The sequence below is a fragment of the Oryx dammah genome, unplaced genomic scaffold, assembly GCF_014754425.2.
Source record: "Oryx dammah isolate SB20612 unplaced genomic scaffold, SCBI_Odam_1.1 HiC_scaffold_15, whole genome shotgun sequence".
Lineage (NCBI taxonomy): Eukaryota > Metazoa > Chordata > Mammalia > Artiodactyla > Bovidae > Oryx > Oryx dammah.
This window is the reverse complement of record NW_024070199.1, coordinates 37650296-37664034: the sequence shown is the minus strand read 5'-3', so window position 1 is coordinate 37664034 and position 13739 is coordinate 37650296. Positions and strand designations below refer to the sequence as shown.

The window sequence follows — 13739 nt, the reverse complement described above, 5'->3', positions numbered from 1 at the left end:
TATGATTGTCAACTTCCTCCAGAACTACATGACTGAAGCTGGGGAGAGGCAGCCCCAAGGATAGCGACTAGGGGATGCTCTAGGCCATGGAAGAGTTTGCGATGACCCACCAACTCCACCATCTCCTCATTCAGAGGAACTATAAGGGGTAATAAAATAGACTCTGTTCATCCCTTCTCAGATGATCTTATTGCTGGACTTCTCCTCCAGGGGTTTTTGAGTGAGGTACTTCATGCAGAGCTGGTTCCCTCTTGTTCCCACACCCCAGTAACCAGTTCTCTGCCACATATGCCTGCTCCTGACTTTCCAGGCCTACTTGGTAAGTGGTGGTCCCAGTGGATCCCTGAGCCATCCTCCTCCTCCAGGGCCAAGAATGCCCCTTCCTTTGCCTCCAATGCTGCTGGGGACAATGCAACGCATGTATCGGGGGACCCAGGCTACACAGAGTCTTCAGCCTTTCTGGGCTTCCTCCAGGGGTGGAGCTACAAACTATTTGCTTGGAGCTGCCATGGTTAGGCACCTTTGCAGTGGAAGCATCCGTTCTTTCCACTTGGAGTCCCTCAGTAGATGCCTCACCTAAGACAGCAGGGGTCAGAGGTTGATTTCCTTTCAAATTGACTGATTTGATCTCCTTGTTGTATAAGGGACTCTCAAGAATCTTCTCAAGCACCACAGTTCAAAAGCTCACTTCTTTGGCATTCAACCTTTTGTATGGTCCAGATCTCACATCTGTACATGATTACTGGAAAAATCATAGCTTTGACACTACAGACCTCTGTAGCAAACTGAGAATCTGCTTTTTAATACACTGTACAAGTTTTTCATTGGAGAAGGCAATGGCAAGCCACTCCAGTACTCTTGCCTAGAAAATCCCATGGATGGAGGAGCCTGGTAGGCTGCAGTCCATGGGGTTGCCTCTGTTTCCACTTTTCCATCATCTATATGCCATGAAGTGGTGGGACTGGATGCCGTGAATGTTGAGTATCTTTTTGTGAATAGTTTTTTGGATGTTGAGTTTTAAGCCAGCTTTTCTCATCTCCTCTCCTTATCAATTGGTCTTTAGTTCTTTGCTTTCTGTTATTAGGGTGGTGTCATCTTCATATCTGTGGATGTTGATATTTCTCCCAGCAATCTTGATTCCATCTTGGGATTTATGCAGTCCAGCATAACGAATGATCTTTCCTAAATACAAGTTCAATAACCAGAGTAACAATGTATACCTTGTCATGCTCCTTTCCCAATTTTAATCTTTTAGTTGTTCCGTGTCTGATTCTAACTGCTGCTTTTTGACCTACATACAGACTTTCAGGAGACAGGTAAGGTGATCTGCTACTCCCATTCTCTTAAGAATTTTCTGCGGTTTGTTGTGGTCAACACAGTGAAAGGCTTTAGCATAGTCAGTGAAGCAGATGCAGATGATTTTCTGGAATCCCCTTGCTTTTTGTATGGTCCAATGGATGTTGGCAATTTGATCTCTGGTTCCTTGAACCAGTTTGTACATCTGAAAGTTCTCAGTTCATGTTGTGTAAAGCTTAGCTTGAAGGATTTTGAGCATTACCTTGGTAGCAAATGAGATGACCACAATTGCATGATAGGTTGAACATTCTTTGGAATTGCCTTTCTTTTGGATTGGAATGAAAACTGACCTTTTCCAGCACTGTGGACATTGCTGAGTTTTCCAAATTTGGTGCCATATTGAACGCAGCACTGTTACAGCCTCATTCTTTACGATGTTTTAAACAGCTCAGCTGGAATTCCATCGCTTCCACTAGCTTTGCTTGTAGTGATGCTTCCTGAGGCCCACTTGACTTCATGCTCTAGTATATCTGGCTTTACATAAGTGACCCCAACATCATCTCTATCCGGGTCATTATGACCATTTTTGTACAGTTCTTCTGTGCATCCTTGTTACCTCTTCTTAATCTCATCTGCTTCTGTTACGTCTTTGAGTTTTCTGTCCTTTATTGTGCCCATCTTTCCATTAAGTATTCCTATGGTATCTCCAATTTTCCTGAAGTCATCTATACTATTTACAATTTATTATTTTCCTCTAATTCTTGCACTTTTCACCTACTAAGACTTTCTTATCTCTCCTTGCTATTTTCTGGAAGTCTGCATTCCGTTGGGTATATCTTTCCCCTTCTTGTTTGCTGTTCACTTCTCTTATTTTCTCAGCTGTTTTCAAGGCCTTCTCAGGCAACCACTTTGCCTTCTCACATTTGTTTTTCTTTGGGATGGTTTTGGTCACCACTTCTTGTACTATGTTACAAACCTCCATCCATAGTTCTTCAGGCTATCAGACCTAATCCCTTGAATCTATTTTTCATCAGCACTGTGTAATCATAAGGGATTTGATTTAGGTCATAGCTTAATGGTCTAGTGCTCTTCCTGACTTTCTTCAATTGAAGCCTGAGTATTGCCTGCTTCTGCCTAAGCAATAGTGCCAGATTACCACCCACCACTCCCAGTGTGTATGGAACAAAAAAAAAAAAAATGAGGACTATACAGTGTAAGTGAGAAATAATTAAATTATTTAATTTAAGGGACTAGATCTGATAGACAGAGTGCCTGACGAACTATGGATGGAGGTTTGTGACACTGTATAGGAGACAGGGATCAAGATCATCCCCATGGAAAAGAAATGCAAAAAAGCAAAATGGCTGTCTGAGGAGACCTTACAAATACCAGTGATAAGAAGAGAAGTGCAAAGCAAAGGAGAAAAGGAAAGAAAAAAGCATCTTAATGGAGAGTTCCAAAGAATAGCAGGGAGAGATAACAAAGCCTTCCTCAGTGATCTATGCAAATAATAGAGGAAAACAACAGAATGGGAAAGACTAGAGATCTCCTCAAGAAAATTAAAGACACCAAGGGAATATTTCATGCAAAGATGGGCTTGATAAAAGACAGAAAGAGTATGGACCTAACAGAAGCAGAAGATATTAAGAAGAGGTGGCAAGAATACACAGAAAAACTGTACAAAAAAGATCTTCATGACCCAGATAAACACAATGGTGTGATCACTGAACTAAAGCCAGACATCCTGGAATGTGAAGTCAAGTGGGCCTTAGAAAGCCCACTAGTGGAGGTGATGGAATTCCAGTTGAGCTATTTCAAATACTGAAAGATGATGCTGTGAAAGTGCTGAACTCAATATACCAGCAAATTTGGAAACTCAGCAGTGGCCACAGGGCTGGAAAAAGTAAGTTTTTATTCCAATCCCAAAGAAAAGTAATGCCAAAGAATGCTCAAATTTCTGCACAATTGCACTCATCTCACATGCTAGTAAAGTAATGCTCAAAATCCTTCAAGCCAGGCTTGAGCAGTAAGTGAATCGTGAACTTCCAGATGTTCAAGCTGGTTTTAGAAAAGGCAGAGGAACCAGAGATCAAATTGCCAACATCCACTGGATCATGGAAAAAGCAAGAGAGTTCCAGAAAAACATCTATTTTTGCTTTATTGACTATGCCAAAGCCTTTGACTGTGTGGATCACAATAAACTGTGGGGAAAATTCTGAAAGAGATGGGAATACCAGACCACTTGACCTGCCTCTGGAGAAACCTGTATGCAGGTCAGGAAGCAACAGTTAGAAGTGGAAATGGAACAACAGACTGTTTCCAAATAGGAAAAGGAGTACATCAAGGCTGTGTATTGTCACCCTGCTTATTTAACTTATATGCAGAGTATATAATGAGAAACACTGGGCTGGAAGAAGCACAAGCTGGAATCAAGATTGCCAGGTGAAATATCAATAACCTCAGATATGCAGATGACACCACCCTTATGGCAGAAAGTGAAGAGGACCTAAAAAGCCTCTTGATGAAAGCAAAAGAGGAGAGTGAAAAAGTTGACTTTAAGCTCAACATTCTGAAAACGAAGATCATGGCATCTGGCCCCCTAACTTCATGGGAAATAGATGGGGAAACAGTGGCTGACTTTATATCGGGGGCTCCAAAATCACTGCAGATGGTGACTGCAGCCATGAAATTAAAAGACGCTTACTCCTTGGAAGGTAAGTTATGACCAACCTAGACAGCATATTGAAAAGCAGAAACAGTACTATGTCAACAAAGGTCCATGTAGTCAAGGCTATGGTTTTTCCAGTGATCATGTATAGATGTGAGAGTTGGACTATAAAGAAAGCTGAACCCCAAAGAATTGATGCTTTTGAACTGCAAGGAGATCGACTCAGTCCATCCTAAAGGAAATCAGTCCTGAATGTTCACTGGAAGGACTGATGTTGAAGCTGAAACTCCAGTATTTTGGCCACCTGATGTGAAGAGCTGACTCATTTGAGAAGACCCTGATGTTAGGAAAGATGGAGGGCAGGAGGAGAAGGGGATGACAGAGGATGAGATGGTTGGGTGGCATCACCAACTCAATGGACATGAGTATGTGTGGACTCCGGGTGTTGGTGATGGACAAGGAAGCCTTGCGTGCTGCCGTTCATGGGCTCACAAAGAGTTGATCATGACTGAGCAACTGAACTGAACTGAAGTTGTTGAATACAGTGTCAGATTTCTTTCCTTTTTTTTTTTTTTCTTTTGGTTTTCTTTGGTTTTGTTTTTTGATGGGCAGGATTTTTGTTTTTCCTTTAGAAGTTATTCTACTCTGAATGTAGAGTCATAAGTTTGAATTTTAAAGCCACTTAAGTAATGTGTTGTTATATGTAGTTAGTCAACAACTTGATGCAATTAACTTTATTAGTGTTTGTTCTCAGTTTGTTCAGTTCATTTCAGTCCTTCAGTTGTGTCCGTCTCTTTTCAATGCCATAGACTGCAGTATACCAAGCTTCCCTATCCATCATCAACTCCTGGAGCCTTCTCAAGCTCATGTCCATCGGTTTAGTGACGCTATCCAACCATCTCATCCTCTGTCTTCTGCTTCTCCTCTTGCCTTCAATCTTTCCTAATATCAGGGTCTTTTCCAATGAGTCAGCATGTTTAGTATGCATTCAGAGTCTTTTTAAATCAGCCAACATGAATTGAATTTCTCTCTGTCACCACTGCACTCCCAACTGTAGGCCAGAAACAAAAAATGTGCAGAGACTGAAGGCTGATTCCAGCACATCGCTGAGATTTTGCTCCCTCTTTTTTTCTGGAAAAAAAAAGTTGCTAACATTAAAATCAGTAGATTGTACATAAATAGCCAAACTACTGACTCTCTTGAAAACATGGCCAACTGGCCTGCTTTATAGTATGGGTGAAGTAGAGGAAAGGCTGCTCCCAGTGGTAAGGCCTGTGATGCCCAGATTCCAACAAGGCCACCTAGTCCTAGTATCACATCTCCTGCCTCCTGGGGCCATGAGTTTGTGAGAACTTGACTTCTAGCTCTCTTAAGATAAGGACTACTTTTGTATTGATCAACTTTGACGTTGAATCCTTTAACCCAGAACCTAGCACACAGTTCTTCCTTGTACAGTTTTTGGATGATATAAAATATCTTGTGGATGCATATGACATTTCTTCCAGTACTGAAACCATGTAATGAAATACTGGTCTACCCTAAATCTTTGATGCAGCCTGGCATCATAGGTGACCCTGATGTCTGCCATTAGAGCCACTACCTAAAGCCAGTTGTATGTCCCTGGGCTGTCCCTGAGGTCTTCATTTTGTCATTTGACAATTTATCCTCCTAGCAATCTCCTCTCCCATGAAGACAGCAATGCCTATCTCATCAAGTGGCTAGGAAGATGACATGAAACCATGAGTGTCCAACATGGCCCCTAGTATCCATTTTCATGATGTTCTTAGTAGTTTTTTCTCCAAGTAGGCAAGATTCTCTGTCTTCTTAGAGTCCATGCAGATCAGTTTGATTTTCCAGCCAAGCTTCAAGGAAGAGATTACAGTTCAATTATCTGTATTCTGAGAAGCTTCAAATGTCACTCGCCAAAGACACTAATGAAAGTAAAGATTTTATCGACAACTTTGTGTTTTTTCAGATCTTTTAGTCGCCTAAAGAGGAAAACTCGGGTATGTCAGAGCATATATAACTAGGGGCTCCAGATCACCACTACATGCTAAGAACCCAAACTTCCCTGAGTACCTTGATCCAGGAAAGAAGCATGAAGTGGCTTGTGCTCGGGCTGGTGGCCTTCTCAGAGTGCATAGTCAAGTAACTATGGGGACTGTAAGTCTCATCATATTACTTTCTGGGATTTTTCTTTTCATCTTATTATTCTTCCACCCATCATGTTTAGAAAGGAATCAAATATTTCCCTAAGATTCTTAAAGCTCCACTCTTACTTATTGATAAGTAACTTGCTATAGGAAATGTGGATCCCAAGGTCTTGGTGTAGATTTGGGTTGCACAAATCTTGGGGTCCAATCATGTCATGACCTGTTGAAAATGCAACTCCTTGCAACAGCTCAGTGCACAGTCTATGATGATGTCAATGTGGTCCTGTGGAATAGCATTTTCTACATTTTGTTCAACATGTCCTCTTTTCCCCTGCCTATTTCAGTGTGTATATGCCTATGTCTGCATCTCTGTATTACTGTCATTTATCTCTCCATCTCTTTGGAAGTCACTGGGAGTATATTTCTCTTTGTGTTGTTTTCTTTTAATTTTTCACTTGACTCGTCCTTCCTTCTCAAGCTTCTGAATTTCCCTTACTTGTTCCCTATATCTTGGATTCTTCTTTCAACTCTCTCTTCTATTTCAACTTGGAGAAAGTTACACTGTTTCATATATACTGTTTTATGTCTGACAAGCAGTGTGACCACAGCCAACTCAGAAACCTCTTGCTTTTCAAATTGATCTCTTGTAAAAGAGGATAAGAGTCCCCGTTTTACGTCCTTTCTTGAGGTTCTATGAGAAGCAATAAGTGGGATGGCAAAAGCAATGCTAATGGCTGTCATTGTTGAGTCTTCCTATTTATCAGGTACCTATATCCATCACTTCACTTATCCCCAAGATATTCTAATTGGAGGGTTTGTATTGTTACATTTCACCACTTCACCAAAGCAGAGACTGAGACACCACATGGTCATATGGCTTACACAAGATTGCAGAACAGAACCTGTATTCAAACCTATACCTTTGTCATTGTATATGCAACAAATTCTGATGATAATGTGCCTCATAAAAATGATTAGAAAATAAACAGGAGAATTACAATGACAGTTATACCTTAACACTGACAGCTAATTGTAGCATCTTCTTTGTTTTCTTTGTCAAATGCTCGGTGAAAGAATACCTCTAAGGAGAGTGAAGGCCATGAGAAAAACCCTCAGTGGAAAAAACATGCTGAACAATTTCCTGAAGGAGCATGCTTACAGACTATCCCAGATTTCTTTTCGTGGCTCAAATCTAACTATTCACCCACTGAGAAACATCAAGGATGTGAGTATTTTGGGAAGATGGTGCTCCACAGTGCACCTTGGTGCTCTAGCCTAGCACTGGGGCTCATCTGGAGGTGCCAGGTGAGATGTTGGGGTTGGAGTTCTTGCAGGAGGCCAAGACACTGGAAAACAGGGACCCCACCCAGAGGAGAAGGCACTCTCCTCCTCAACTGTTTGTCTTTGTGACTGGGCCTGGCAATTACCAGGTGGCAGGTAAATATCCATTTCTGTGTCAAAGATGTGTCATTAGTTTGAGGGTGATTGTTCCTTCTGAAAGAAGTGAGCCACTCAGTTACAGATGAAGAGTGAACCATCACTGATCAAAAGGTAGAACCAACTGAAAAGCAATTGTGAATCCCAGGTGGAGGAATTCAGTTTCCACAGATGTAAGAATGACAGCAGTAAAAAGTTACTGAACCTGTATTACGTGTATGGTCATAAGAATCACTGTGGTTTCTGTTTTTAGATTAGAAAAAGGGCTTATTTTGTCTTTAAGATGTCTTCAAGAGTGCCTATGCCAGCCTGAGAAATAGGCAAAGAGTAAATACCTGTCAAATGAAAGGGTCACTTGTGTGGTGTTGATTGAGTGTGGCATGAGTTTAGAGGGAGTGGGTGGGGTTGAACAAAAGGACCTCCTGGAGAAGGGGGTGCTAAGGCTGGGTTTTAAGAGACTACAGAGCTTCTCGAATGAAGGCACCAGGACTTCCCTGGGTGTCCAGCAGTCCTAGAGGCCCCGTGGTTATGCCTCTGGGCTTCCAATGTAGGAGGTACCACTTCAACGTCTGGTCATAGAGTCAGTATCCTGCATACAATGTAGTACAGGAAAAATATATCAAATGCAGTTACCTCTATGACCAAAGTCTGTGAGCTTCACAGTGGTTAGAAAGTGATCTCAAGAGATATGTGACACTCAGAGGGAGGCATCTCTGTGGGAATAGAGGGTAGCCAATTCTGCACTAGCCCACTCCCTCTTTTTCCCAGTAGATGCTCTACGTGGGTAACATCACCATTGGAACACCCCCTCAGTGATTCCAGGTTGTCTTTGACACAGGTTCATCTGACTTGTGGGTGCCCTTTGTCTTTTGCACCAGCACAGCCTGTTGTGAGTACAGACACCTCGGACCATCCTTCACTTGCCCTGCCACCCTGTTTCTACCCTTGGCACCTGATGACACTCATCTCTTGTGTCTGCAGCTACACAGGTTAGGTTCAGACATCTTCAGTCTTCCACCTTCTGGATTACCAATAAGACCTTCAGCATTGCCTATGGATCTTCACAGTTCGGGTAACAGTGTAACAAATGCTGAGTCAGGACTGGCTATGGAGTGACCCCTGCTTGCAAAACAGATGCAGCACCATCTGGCAGGACCCTTCCTAGCCTAACTCCCATAGATATTGGCCATCTTATCCATAGGATCATGTCTCTGGGGAGGCAGTGCCCATGGTGGAATATGAGCAAACAAATTAGCTAACCCAGAGAGTGGCTTGAGGTGTGGACTTGCAGCTCCTCTGCCCATGAGCAGTTCAAGGTTCATTTTGCTAGGAGTGAGAAGAAGGGATAAAAGCACCCATTTTTATATTCACAGACTGTTCCAGGCACTTTCAGGTGACCACTGGTTTAATCCTGCAACAACCCCACATAGCAGTTACTCTGATTAGCTCATGAGACATATGAGGAAACTGGGGTGCAGACAGAAAGTGCCTTGCTAAGGGCACACATGTGGTAAAAGGTGGAGTTAGGCTGGATTTTCAGGACTGAAGTTGCTGCGGGGTGTTTGGGGACAGGATAAAACCGATCTGGGGACCCTGGGGGCAGTCAAGTGCTTCAGGTATCCAGAGTGGGAAACTGGGGACCTGAGAAGTCAAGGGGTCTGATAAATGAGTTCTCACTCTAGAGAACCCTTGAGAGTCGAATAATCCTATGGTCTGCCTCCCTAAAATACTTGAGTATGTCCCCTCTCTCTTTCTCTTTCATACACACTCACACAAATACACACATATCCCCAAAAGTGAATTCCTCAGGCAGTAATTTCATAGAACCCTGCAAGCAAGATTGTGTTTTCAGCTTCTGTCTTCTTGGACAGATGCAGAATCCACAGTACATTACAGAGAATGCAGTCCATTCCTGTCATTAGGTCACACTGCTGCCAAAGAGAAGGCTATCTTGCTCGCCACTCAGTTTGTCCACAAGGGGGCACCAGTGGGTCCTGGCCTGACTCTTGGTTGCCCCACCTGGACAGAAGTCACAAGGCCAATTTGACTCACTCAGGTGGTGTTTTTCAGAGGGGCAGATGTTATAAAATTCACAGCCTCTCTCAAATGGAACCCAAATTCCCCTCCCAACTTGGTCTAACTGTCTGAGGCCCAGCAAAGACACAGCCCAACCTCAATTCTTCTTTGAGGTTCTAACAGCAATGCACCCCAGCCCAGTCCTAACCCTACTTCACGTATTGTAAGTGGGAACACTTTTCTCTCCCACTGATTGGGGACCTTGTAAGTACTGACCAGCCATTCGGTCTAAGCATGGCGAAATACAGGTTTGAGGGTATACCTTTTGATGGCATCTTGGGCTTGAACTACCCCAACATATCCTTCACTGGAGCCAACCCCATCTTTGACAAGCTGAAGAATCAAGGTGCCATTTCTGAGCCTGTTTTTGCCTTCTACTTGAGCAAGTAAGTCTGAGATGGACAATCCCTTTCTCCAAATTAGCTGTAAGATGCTTTTAGTTGCATGAAAATTATAGACCACTTGATAAAGTAGTATCCTGAGAGATAATCTAACCCAGGATAACTATGGACTCAGGGCCCTACCTGGCTTCACCACTGCTTTTATAAATAAACATTTATTGGAACACAACCCTACTCCTGGGCTCAAGATCAGTAACTTGGTCTAGGGGAATGAGTGAGAAGGAAGGCTAATGGAAGGCAACAGGAAACAAGTTGAAGGAAAGGCATTAGGATTTGCTTATGAATTTGATAAGGAAGGAAGGAGAAGGGTGTTGGATATCTTCCCTTCCTCCTTAGCATATCACTCCAGCTACCCAATTTGTAGGATCCAGTAAGAAATGAAAGTGTGGGATACAAAAGTGTGGGATGCCTTGTTCAAGAAATATTAGGCATTTCAAGACAGGGAGAGCACAGGTGGGGTCCCTTCTGAGTGTGGAGCCCTTTGGATAGTAGAGGTCTCAGGCCAGTGGAGCCAACTCTGGGTGACCTGAACCCACATCCTTAGAACTCCTATGCCTTGATTTTCTTGAAAAAATGACAACGTGGAAAAGGGGAAAGTCAAAAGCTTCAGCACCCTGTCCTCTGAGGGTGTCTGAGCACTCAGGTCGCTGGAGGTCCAGGGCTTCTTTGGAAGACATAGTGGGTGAAGCCCAGCCAAGTTCTTCAGCTTCTAACCTCCTCTATGCCACTCATTAGCTTGTAATAGGGCTCAGTCTTGATCTCACACTCCTAGAATCAATTTCTGCATCTGTACGTAGGGACTGTATTAGGGCCTTGATGGGTAGACAAGCACAGCTCTCAGACAGTGCTGTTGTTACTGTCCTCCAAGGATCTCCCCATCACTTCTCTCTACAGAGACAAGTGGGAGGGCAGTGTGGTGATGTTTGGTGGGGTGGACAATCGCTACTACAAGGGAGAGCTCAACTGGGTACTATTGATCCAAGCAGGTGACTGGATTGTATACATGGACTGGTAAGCCTCTCCCTCTGAGGGTCAGCCCAAGTGATGTTCCCACTACTGTTTGTGGACACAGGCAGACACACACAAATGCATTCTCAGACACATAGTCACACAGACATATACACCACCTTCAACGACAGAGACAGACACATAGACACATGGAAACACACAAGCAGACACATATAAACATACACGGAGACACATATAAACATGCATAGCTAGTCAGAGACACACAAGCACTCAGAGACAGATGCAAACACACAAAGAAACAAACACACAAGCACATAAATACACAAACAACCATGGGTTCATAATCCCCAGGTACTCTGACCAGGGCTCTGATCAGGCTCCTAAAAGGGACCAGAGAGGTCTGTGCAGATGGGAGGGGCCTGCACCCACTGCCCTTTGAGGTGGGGAGCATGGTTAGAGGACTCTACAGTGTGGTGAACAGAGGATTAGGGAGAATTTCTCCAGCTTGAACAGATTTATGATAAGATGATCAACAGTCCAGGGCTACCTAGGACATAGGAAGTTCTCAGTACAGATTAATGTCATTGAAAAAACAGGGACAGTCCTGAGAAAATGGAGGAAACTGGTTTTCTTAGGGAACAGCTACCCAGCAGTGGAGAGAGGATGGCTGCATTCGTAAGACATGAAAGCAAATAATAAAAAAGACACCTCAGGTTCTTGGGCACACAGTGGGACAGGGACCATAACAGAGAATCAGGAAGGTAGGATCCAGGAGTGACCTGAGGACAAGAGGCACAATTGATAGGATTCTGTGTGATACTCTCAGACAAAAGCTGACCTGTCCTTTGGAGTTTCTGTGGTCTAGTCACGTATTTCCTGGCCAGGGTCTCAGGGTCTGAGCTGGCTGTAGGAGCAGTGCTGGGAGACACCCTCTCCCAGAGGAGCCCCTCTCTCCCCCTACTATGAGAATCTGCTGCCCCTGAGAATCTCCATCTTCACACTGCGTGAGACTTGTTATTTGTTCCCCACCAGGTACAGCTCTCTGGAGGTTTCTTATTGTTTTCTCAGTCTTCATTCACTCATTGAACAGACAAGAATTGAGCATCCACTTTGTGCCAGGCACTTTAGGGAGGTAAAGAGAATAAAACTCGCCCTCACATCTAAGAAGGCAGATGTACATGAAGTGACTCACCCACATAGAGAATTGTGACTTTGGTACATGCTAGACATGAGGAGGAGAAGGCAATGGTAACCCACTCCAGTACTCTTGCTTGGAAATTCTCAGATTCAATGGAGCTTGGTGGTCTACCTCTATGAGGTCACACAGAATCGGACACGACTGAAGTGAGTTAGGAGCAGTAGCACCAGCAGACATGAGGAAGGGTCTACAGAGAGTGACCAAGACAGGATACTGATAAACACCGGGGGAAAGACTTCTTGGAAACAATACAATTAAGGTGGAATCTGGAAGATGAGAAGAAATTTGCTAGTCAAAGGGGACTGGAGTCTTTTAGGAAGGAAGGCCAGCTTGTGTCAAGGTTCAAAATATCGTAGTGTATTCCAGTACTGCATTTGAGGATGTCAAGAAAGGTGCTGTATCAAGAGCAAAGGAAAAGAAAGCGAGAGACAAAGGGCTGTTTAGGAGACAGTCGGGAAGGGGACAACTCTGGGGTGACACAGAGTGACCTTGGTGCCAGCTTTTTTCCAGTCTCTCAGCATCTCCATGAAAAGAAAAGTTATTCCCTGTTCTGGTGGCTGCTAGGCCATTTTTGACACCAGAGCAGCATTTATCAAAGGCCCAGGAACTCTGGTCAATAACATGCAGAATCTCATCAGCACCACTCCACGGGGTTCCAAGGTAAAGGGTCATGCCCCAGGATCACTCCCAGTCTCCACACACAACAAGGATCTCATGGCCAACTTCTCTCCCTCTCTAACAGCACTATGTTTCATGTTCTGTGGTCAATATCCTGCCCTCTATTATCTTCACCATCAATGGCATCAACTACCCAATGCCAGGTCCAGCCTACATCCTCAAGATCAGGGGACAACACTGAGAGTTGGTTCTCAAACTGGAGCTTGCAGGAACCCTTGGGCTGCAGCTGAGAGGAGCACACCCTCTGGAGGCCATGTCACACCATTGCAGATGCTGCTGAGCCATGTGGTTGGGCCAGTGCCTCCCACAAAACCAATCACTTGAGAGTAAAGGGCCATGTGGGACACTGATCTTCCTGAAATAATATGGAGAGGCCACACAATATGGCATGGTGGGAGTCAGGGAGAGGGGAACACTAAGGTCCTCAGTCCTCAAAGAGCTTCAATTTAATCTGAACTTGTAGGTTCCTTAACAGGAAATTCAGCCCTAGCAGTCCCTGAAAAAGCCCATGTTACAAGGAGAATGGCTGGAGGCAGTCCCAGTGTGCTCTCCCAGCATAAGTTAACAGTCTCTCTTCCCTTCTCAGTGTTTTCCTGCTTTGGATGATAAATTACATGGTCAGCCTAGTTCTCAGCTGCATCTTTCCCTTGCTCTTGCCAGGTGCCTCCTTTGTGAGTTGGGGTACCCGACCCAAGGTTGAATGCTAATGTGATTAAAGGGTGCACAGTGACTGCTCAGCCCCAGCACAGGGTGGAGGCTTCATGTCAGCTCCCAGTGGGAGTTCAGAGCAGGCTGATGGGCTCAAAGAAGGCTTTGAGGAAGAGAGGGAATTTCAGGAATTCTAAAACCACAAACTCATTGAG

The 13739-nt window shown here is 44.1% G+C and overlaps 1 pseudogene; it reads left to right on the top strand.

The window, feature by feature from the left end:
- The first annotated feature begins 6062 nt into the window (after positions 1–6062).
- LOC120874082 lies at positions 6063–13057 on the top strand (annotated as a pseudogene).
- The last annotated feature ends 682 nt before the right edge of the window (positions 13058–13739 follow it).